We start from the raw sequence: 10,288 nt of genomic DNA, 5'->3' as shown, positions 1-10,288 counted from the left end.
GGAATCACTGAAAAGGTACACGTCTAATATGTAAAAACACATTATTTATTAAATAAATTGTTCATGGTTTCTTTTTATGACGTCACGCCTCGAAATTAATAATAACTGGCTGATTGCGCATGTCTTATTTAATATCTTATAAATCTCAATATTTATATCTAAAAACAATAATTTATCCGTTGATTATATAATAAAGTCAATTTTCCCATTTCCCCCTGTATTGGACATTACTACAGTACTAAGATAACTTTATAGCTGCATTTCAATCAATGTTATACAAGGTATCTCCAGAATTTAGTTAACAATGTTGGTTGCATTCAGGATAATAGTGTAATACGATTGTGGTTTACGGTGTATTGTCCTAGCTATACGCTTTATAGATCTATTTCACTTTAATATTATAATTCTAGGAATTCTTCCTAAATAATCTACTGTATTATTATTATAAAGCGGTACGATTCACTTTGTATGAGTGAAAAACGTAGATATAAACATTTCCTTGTACCCACACACTCCCACATGCACCCACACACTCAGCAACAAGGTTGAATAATGTAGCATTATATAATTTTCTTTTTTTATGGAGGAGGAGGACAAACGAGCGTACGTGTCACCCGATGTTAGGTGATCACCATTGCCCACATTCTCTTGCAACACCAATGGAATTACAGGAGCAATGCCGGCATTTAAAAAAGGTACTCCTGTCGTATCGTGCCGGTAACCACTCAGCCGCCATACCGCAGCTTACGTGGAAGAAAATACCTTAAAAACCGCACTGTGGAGGAATTTGCGCGTCGTACGAAGTTGAATGTGTTTTATATTATTAGCTATGTTGAGAGAATTTGCTTTATAATTATTTAAATTGTATGGACTCGATTAACGTGTAAGATAAAACCAATATTGGTTAGGATGTAATCGACCTAGACGTACATTCCAAGATCAAGTCGGGACAAGGCCAAGAGTAACAAAAATAAGAATGCTTGTACGAAAGGTTTGATGATAGTGGCGGAAGCCAGGGTAGTATGTCTGAAGTCCGGACAGCCGGAGACTGCCGTGATTTATTTATTTATTTGGGCAACTAGCAAATTACACTCTTAACATGCTTAAACTTAAAATATAATAATAATATGGATAAGAGTTAATCCACTTATAAGCTACCACTGCATTCATAATTTTTACTACGTTTATAAGGCAGTAATTTTAACAATTTAAAAACTAAAATCTATAAATATTGTAATATATAATAGAAAAATAAAAATGAAAAATGAAAACAATGTTTCTAAGTCACGTGTGTAAATAAAGTATTTTCTTTTTATATTGAGCAAGCGGAATGAATAAATCAATGTTCTGCGATTTGGCCAGTGAGTTTTATGACCTACAGAGCCTAGAAATAGTTGCGTTTGACCCAGATTAATCCTAGATTGTGGTACTACAAACAACGAATAGGCATTTTTTATTTTGGACGAACGTTTATTTTGAATTTTGATAGCAGGTATGGAGAACACTATTCTTCTGTCCGCCAGTGGGATCACACTGTATTTATTGGTGGTGATGATAATTAATGATGGTTTGTATGTTGGAGGAAATCTATTTAAAAATGAGTTGTTATTTGCTTTCTTGCTTCTTCTGAAAACTTTAACCTGGATAAGCAACGAAGAATCGGGTTCAATAAATCAAAATATAATAAAATTAAACATTTTTTTAGGAATGATAATGTTTTACACAAGTTAGTGTAAGTTATAATATGATAACATATGACCTTTCTTATAATTACTTAAAACTCTATATTGTAACAGTTACATGTGTTATAGACAATCTGATCAATGGCAGGAGCAGATCACTTCTGCAGCGCAGTTTACAATGGAACACCGCAATGTAACGTCTGAGACAACTAAATAATGATTATTTGTCGAAGAAAGTTGCGTCACTATAAATATTCATTCATTCTGCACACGCCACCAACTCAAATACCATCTGCAGCATTCCACAGTATGACTTTCAGCGAACTTTCTTCTTAAAGATAATCTTATACATTAAACCATCTGCCACCACATAATTTATTGATATGCTTAGAAATCTATATAACATTTTCAATATTTTACAAATATTTACTGAAAACATAGCTTTAAATTTAACAATAAATCAAGTTTTTCAGGAGAACTGTGGTCCTATGTGAAGAGATCATAAGCCGTTGAAAATAAATCCTTTCTGTGAATTTTCTTGGGAGATATTGATATGGCAAGAGTCTATTTAGGCGAGAATGCTATTTTGATTATTTAATGCTGATTTGATTATTATGTTAATATACCAAGTAAGTAAGTCAACTTACAATACTTCAAATGTATATTGTAATTTTAAGTGTCAGTTAATCAGAATAATACAAGAGCACCGATCGATAGAAATCTCTCTCTCGACAATCATTCCTGCAAATATAAGATGTAAAAGTTTTCAAATGCAAATTCAATATTCACTTAATAAAAACAGAACATTAAAGCAACAATTTATAAACAGCGGTGCAGTAGATTAAGTAGACATCATAAATGAATGACAAAGTAATATAGAAATTTCTATGTTTTTATTACTGTTTAATATACATTCAACTCCTCATTGAAGTAATGGTTATCCTGTCAATAATTGAAATTAATGTACTGATATAAAATTGTCGTACAAGCCCTGAATAGCATTAATATAATTATTAACATCCTATGCTAACTTCAACTAACTAACCACAAACTTCAGAATCAGTTAAATCCAAACACTGTGTAATAATTTCTTCATTATTTATTGTAAACATTTCATAAGCTCTTACTAAAGTTTTCAAATTATCTTTTTGTTGATTTTTTTTATCAGTGGTTTATTATTCAGTAGCGTTGAATTCCGTAGCAATGATCTATGATTTTCTGAAGTATAAATTTGCTCCTGATTCTATCTAAAAATATAATCTGAGACCTATGTTAATATATGATACTTATACGAAAATAAAATTGTAGTGGAATTTTAACACTCATATTCTTTTATAATTTTTGCACAATACACAAATTTTGCATTTGGTACCATAGAGTCATTTCATTCAGAAAACTAATCTGAAACCACAGATCACAGAAATATCTTGAAACCCATGTTAATATATTATGATACATGAACGAGAATACAATTGCAGTCGAATTTTTAATCCTCATATTCTTTTATAGCTTTGCACAATACACAAATTTAGCCTTTGGTCTCGTAGCGTCGGAGCGAAAATACGATCATATTTTGCAATGAAGTTGGTGTAATATTCGGGTTTCAGCCAGCTCGCAATATAAAGTAATAGCTTATTTTTATGATGTATGGTAAAGCTTTGTTTTAATTCAAATTACTGGTGTAATAGCGAGAGGACTCGCGTTTAGGGTTAAAATTAAAATTGATATGTACGTCATAAAATGATATTTAAACTACTGAAAGAGTTTTAATACATATTATAATTAAAGATTGTCTAAACATCCCATTCTGATAAGAACCACGATGTCAGAAGAGTTCTATGATGGTGCTGAACTAATCTGGGAGTACAGCAGAGCCTCGGCCAAGTCAAGCAAAAACAAGCAACACGGCTGCACCATCCTTTTCTCGAAGCAGTTCAGACTTTCTTCGACCCTCTATAAGTTATATAGGGTCGAAGATCGTTGGGTAAACTACAATTCTGAATTTTCAGTAACCAAGCAAGCATTGTATAAACTTCATTCAATTTGAACCAGTAGTTCAAAACATAAAAGCTTTAAATTTAGAATACAATTAGTGTTTGTCACGCCAGCATTAATGAAGTCATCCGCAGGGCATTTGCCGCTCTTAATATACTAGCTGTTTTAGAGCCAAATTGTATTTCTCGCCGCGATGGTAAACGTCCTGAATGAATGACGCTGGTGGCTTGGGCATGCCGAAGGGCGCTGGTGTGGGACGCGACATGCGTGGACACTCTGGCTACTTCTCATGTCCAAGTTACGTCAGTTGGTGCTGGGGCTGCTGCTTCGACCTCCAAAGACAGCAAGTTTCGCAAATATGTCAGTTTCAGTGAATCATATATCTTTGAGCCGGTCGTCGAGACACTTGGCCTGTGGGGCCGGAGAATGTTCAAAATACTATCTTCGCTGCCAATTGAGAAGTTTATGTAAATAAGAAAATGTAAATAATGAGAAGCCAATTAAAGGAGAGTAAAAAAAATTCAAAGGTATCACACCTCGAACAGCAGTTTTATATTTATGGTGGTTGGTTGCCTGTAACTTGACATTTTTATCACCAGGCGAATGAGGTAGAAACTTGTCAAGGTAATTTAAATATTTTTGGACTGATAGTGGCAAAGCCACGAGGTACCTGATCATAGCCGTGGTACGTGTGAGGTGGCAACAGGTAAAAGCAATAACAAGGGCGCCAAGCCCTCCAGAACCATATTATAAGTGCTAAAATTCATTAGACCAGTAACACTAATTAAAGATATACATAAGCGCCAAACTAATTCTTAATTTGTGATAACCAATTAAGTGAAAATTTATATATATAATATATATATAATATATATATATATATATATATATATATATATATATATATATATATATATATATAAATAATATACAGAACAAGTGTAACAAACTTAGCTTACATAACATATATCGATTAGTAAAAAATAGAGTAAAAATAAGTGTCAGTATAATAAAATTAAATTTTTACCAATGGGAGGTACCATTGCACAGGATGCCGGCTAGATTATTTTTTTGGCGTGATGCAGCAATTTATTTATTTATTTAATAAGTACAACCACATTACACATATTATTCTTACCAACTAGTTTTATATATTACAGGGTATTGTGTCTGATATGTATAACAATTACGGTGTACATAACTTTGCCAAATAACTATGAAATACTTATAATACTAAATAATTTTATATAATTAAAAACAATAATATTACTAAATTTTGAAATGCTCCCAAATCTTTTGCTTAAAACTATATAAAGAGTCATGAAACACATCCAATTCGATGCGACCAAAACCATGAGAACAGAATGCTAAGTGACGCGCAAATGATCTTTGAATACTCTCAACTCGTTGTGATTGGTTTGCATAAAAAGGACACCATGCAACACTTGCATATTCGAGATGGCTGCGGACTAAGGAGTTGTAGAGTAGAATTTTCGTTTGAGGGAATTTGAAACCTATGGTATTTCTTTTGATAAAACCCAACATTTGTGCTGCTTTAGCGGTACAATAGTTTATGCATTATTATTAATAGCAATGTGTGAGTATTATTGTGTTCCAGTGTGAATGGCACCGTACCTAGTGAAATTACTGGGCAAACGAGACTTAACATCTTATGTCTCAAGGTTACGAGCGCAATTATTGTAGTGCTGCTCATAATTTTTGGGTTTTTCAAGAATCCTGAGTGGCACTGCATTAATGGGCTGGGTGTATCAATTACCGTCAGCTGAACGTCCTGCTCGTCTCGTCCCTTAATGTGATAAAAAAAATGTTTGTCATCAATATTGTACCGACTGTAATCAATGTCTGTTATAAAATTATAGTTATTTATAAATAATAATTAAACAAGAGTGAATTGAATACTCATTACAATTGAGAAAGTCCACAGTGTGTTACTTTAGATAATAAGAAAATTTTAAGTACGATAATTTATTCGATCAATTTCGATGTCACATACACCTATCCATAAACACATACACACACGGACATCCAGAAAAGATTATTTTTAGTGTCAAAATAATTGTTTTTGAAATATATTTTAATTACCTCACAGATTATTTGACTTGATATAAGTACACTCTAAATTACTTGTAGGTATGATATAAATAAAATAAAACGATTGCAGTTTCGGCAAAACTGCCATTTTTACATTGCTATAAAGTATGTCAACGCATCGCTTATTATATTAGGCGTGCAATCTATTTAGTAAGTAGTCAAAAATCATATTATATTGAAAAACCAAACTTGTCACTTAACAGAATAATGAGAAGTTAATAAAAAATGAACAGCTTTTTGAGAGTAGGAGCTTCAGTAATATCATCGCAATTGCTAAAAAGTTAAGACTGATATGTAATAAGACAATCTTGATATCTGCAAGTTACGAAGGTAACGTTACTTACCTGGCATGAATGTGTGATACCAGAGCTGTAAAAACTATTTTGAAAAAGAAGTATCTGAGAAAAAATAAGTTTTTATTTGCAATTTTAGTTTGAACACATATCAATTTTATTGTAATAATAAACCAATGAAAAATATTTTATTAAAATTTCATTACCATGTTATCCAATGATTGAACGTCAATATTCACAAGCAATCAACGATTAATTTATAGTTTGATATGCGTTGTGATAATCCTATTAGATTTCTATTTAAATTTTAATTCGTAATAACAATGCTAACTATATGAAATAATATTTATTCAAGCCAACATAAATCAGATCAAGCATGTCATAGAGGTTGGTTCAAGGGATAATAGAGGATAATTAAAGTATGAAATTGGCCTTTTATTGTATCAAATACTTCTAATTGACGTAGAACCTTCATGGTTTGACATTTTTGAGTGAAACTTTTTTCACGTGGTACCTATATAGTTCTTCTTTTAAAAAATGTGCAACATTTAATTATCGACTTTTGAAAATTCGAGTGATTTTTTAATTCGAATTCCGACGCGGAACTATCGCGGCAGAAACAGCTCAATGACAATGAGAGGAATATTAATGAACGCATCATGTGATTTTTGTTTAAATGCTTTCGTGATAGAAACTTTGATTTGAAGAACGAACGACGTGGAAGACTGCCCACACAGGTGAATAACAATGAGTTGAAAGAGATGGAGGAAGCCGATCCGAGCCAAACTACCCAGGAATTAGCGGCATGGTTTAACTTTACCTTACGAACAATATTGACTCATTTGCGTCCAATCAATAAAATAAAAAAAAATGGTGAAAGGGGGCCTCTTGATTTGACAGATCTGCAGAAAAATACGCGTATTGAAACTTGTTAGCCTTGTTGAATTGAAAAGTGGATTATTTACGATAACCGAAAACCAAAAAATGCAATGGTTGACTCCAGGTCAAATGCCGCAACAGTATCCTAAAGCAAAGCTTACCAATAAATATGTAATGGAACTGTTTGGTGGTCTCAGCGTGGTGTTATTATCTGGTCAAGCAATAATGTATAGATGTAATAGTATAGGTATAATAGATGTCTACTGCGCCAAACGCTTAACAATGATAGCAAACTAGTGAAACAGCCCCAACTTGAACTGCTTTTTTTTATTTATTATGAAAAATAGAACTACAATTTATTAATATATAACAGGCCAAAAACCACAGAGTTTTGTCCGTTAGAAAAATACTATTATCGTCTACAATTAATATTAGCCTAACCTACCTAATTAAAAACCATTCATCACCCTCCGTATTCGACAGACATTGCTCCAACGGACTACCATTTCTTTCCTGATTTGGACAATTTTCAATTTATAAAAAGTTTTCTCCTCAGGAGTACAAAATGCTTTAACACAGTTTATCGAATCTAGATCACCACAGTTATATTGCAAAGGCATAAATGACCTTCCTATTAGATGGCAGCAATGTATAGATAATACTGGTAATTATATTATTTAAATAAATATGTTAAATGAAAAAAAAAATGAATTTAAATTTGTCAGTTCAAATCAGCAATTTTATACCTGATATAAGTAATTTAATTTTTTTATTATATGATAATATTATTCACCAGTCAGTTTTATTCGTCCAAATTACAGGAAAACAGTGAGATTTCTTTGATTTTTTTGTATAAAACAGAATTAACATTTTCAGAGATGCTTATTTGATTCTACATTTTCCTTGTTTGCGTATCATCTTAACGAGATAAGGCAAGCCTTCAGAGTTTCAATTATATATAATTTCATTTGAAGGTCTTTGGCATTTTTTGACTTTAAATGCTTTTATTATTCAACCGACTCAATTCGTGGGTAATTATTTATTACTTATATTTATATTTTGCGAGGCGCGCACTGAACGACTTGATTTTCCAACACCGTCAAACAAGTCGATAAACCTCCCTCCAGTAGAGTGTGAAGTGGTATATTTATTTAAAAGTTAAACTTCCAAGTTCCGTCGCTACTAGTTTTACTGACAAGAAGCCTTACTCATAGTAAAACCCAGTCCAGTGTTACGGTATTGCACTAACGAATTTACATCTAATACTAGGAAAGATCGACTTGGAGACGCCGAAAGCCAATAGTCATCATTCGACGCGCAGTCGCTTCTAGGTTATAACAAACCTGAAATCCAACATTTTAAGTGGCGGCGTTTGAACCCTAAAAGGGACAGAGCTTCGAAGTTTGACTTTAGTATATATATTAAAGATATTTAAACAAATTAAATTTGAAAACAAAATGTATGAACGATGCGGGACTAGAACCCGCGACTTCTCGCGTTCCGTAGGAGTAAGTAGTAATTAATCCCAGAAGTAACCCTCACTTCTTCATCACTTAAAAAAAAACAAAAACTCAGAATTCAGAAAAAACTGTATTCTGAGCAAATTTATTACATTAAAAATATTTATTTATTTATATTTAACAAGCAAATATTTACTATGGTAACTAAAACGTTATTAAGGGACTACAGAGGTTTGTAGTAAAAGTATTTAAGCTTTGGCCACAAATTCTTAATTAACAATCAATTTTAAAATTCATATTACATTTAGTTGTGGGTGGAGCCATAAAAGCATACAAAGAATTGATGAATTCAAAAGATTGCATCGTTACAATGAAAGATGATACTGGAAAATGGAATCATCGCCGATCCGACATATTGGGAATTGCAACATCTTATTAAAAGAAATGTACAAAAGCAACCCAACAACATGTGAAAACATTCTGGTGGGTACTTCAAGCGTTTCTAGCATTCTTCAAGCTGAAGTCGAGAAAGCTATAGTCACCCAAAGAGTAGATAAAACACCGGGTCCTGATGGCATAAGTAACGAATTCCTGAGAAATTACAAGGAAGTTTAAATACCTGTCCTTACAGAAATGTTTAACAATATCTTAAACATTGAAATAATACCTCAGCAATGGACAGAGTCTAACATTATTCTGCTCTATAAAAAAGGAGTTAAACATGAAATTGGTAACTATCGCCCTATCAGCCTAATATCAAATATTTACAAAATCTTCGCTAAGATCATTTTAAAACGTATTGAAAGGACATTGGACGAACATCAACCCATAGAGCAGGCTGGTTTTCATAAGGACAACTCTGTGATGGACCACATCCATGTAGTTCGTCAAGCTTTAGAGAAGTACAATGAATACCAGCTTACATACTATATAGCACTCGTCGACTACAGTAAAGCATTTGACTCCCTACTACACAATATATGGGAAGCATTAGTGGAACAAGGGATTGAGCATAAATACATTCGATTAATAAAAAACGTATACAGTCAAAGTACAGCCAGAATACAACTAGAGAAGAAGAGTCATCCATTCAAAGTAGGAAAAGGCGTTAGACACTCCCGATCCCTTATCTCCAAAAATATTTTCAGCTGTTTTAGAATTAATTTTCAGACGAATCAATTGGCAAAATTTCGAGATCAATATAGATGGCGAATCATTAACGCATTTGAGAATCGCTGATGACATAGTGCTATTCGCTAAAACATCCGAAGATATCAAAACTATGATAGAAGAACATGCAACAGAAAGCGAAAAAATAGGGTTAAAACTCAATCCAGACAAAACCAGAGAGAGTGATGACAAATGGGAAAAAAACATGAAACATGTGAAATGAAGAGGTAGACTCCAGAAAAGATGGGAGGACGATATCAGGGAAGTGGCAGGAGTAACTTGGAAGAGAGTGGCTCAATAAATACACGAATGGAAACGGTTGGAGGATGCCATTGCCGATTGGCAAACAGATACACAAAAAATAAAAAAATATAAATACTAGAATAAGTTATTTTAAAAGCAAACATAAAACATTAGAAATGTTTTATGTTTGCTTTAGAGTATTGTTAGTAATCTATGTTAGTCTTATTTAAGATCTGATTAAAGGCTATATTATTATTATTACATTTAGTTAGTTTTGTTTGCTTTGCAAAAGAGGCATATCTTTTAACATAAACATACTTACATTTATTTTCTTTGAAGGGATATAATATAATATCTGAAACGAATATATTCCGCATTGTCACTACATTCATGTTTATTAGGCACCAACTTTGAAATATCAATCAAAATAATTTAATAATTACCTTCCCACGAA

The sequence above is a fragment of the Leptidea sinapis genome, chromosome 22, assembly GCF_905404315.1.
Source record: "Leptidea sinapis chromosome 22, ilLepSina1.1, whole genome shotgun sequence".
Classification (NCBI taxonomy): domain Eukaryota; kingdom Metazoa; phylum Arthropoda; class Insecta; order Lepidoptera; family Pieridae; genus Leptidea; species Leptidea sinapis.
Note: the sequence above shows the minus strand (reverse complement) of the source record.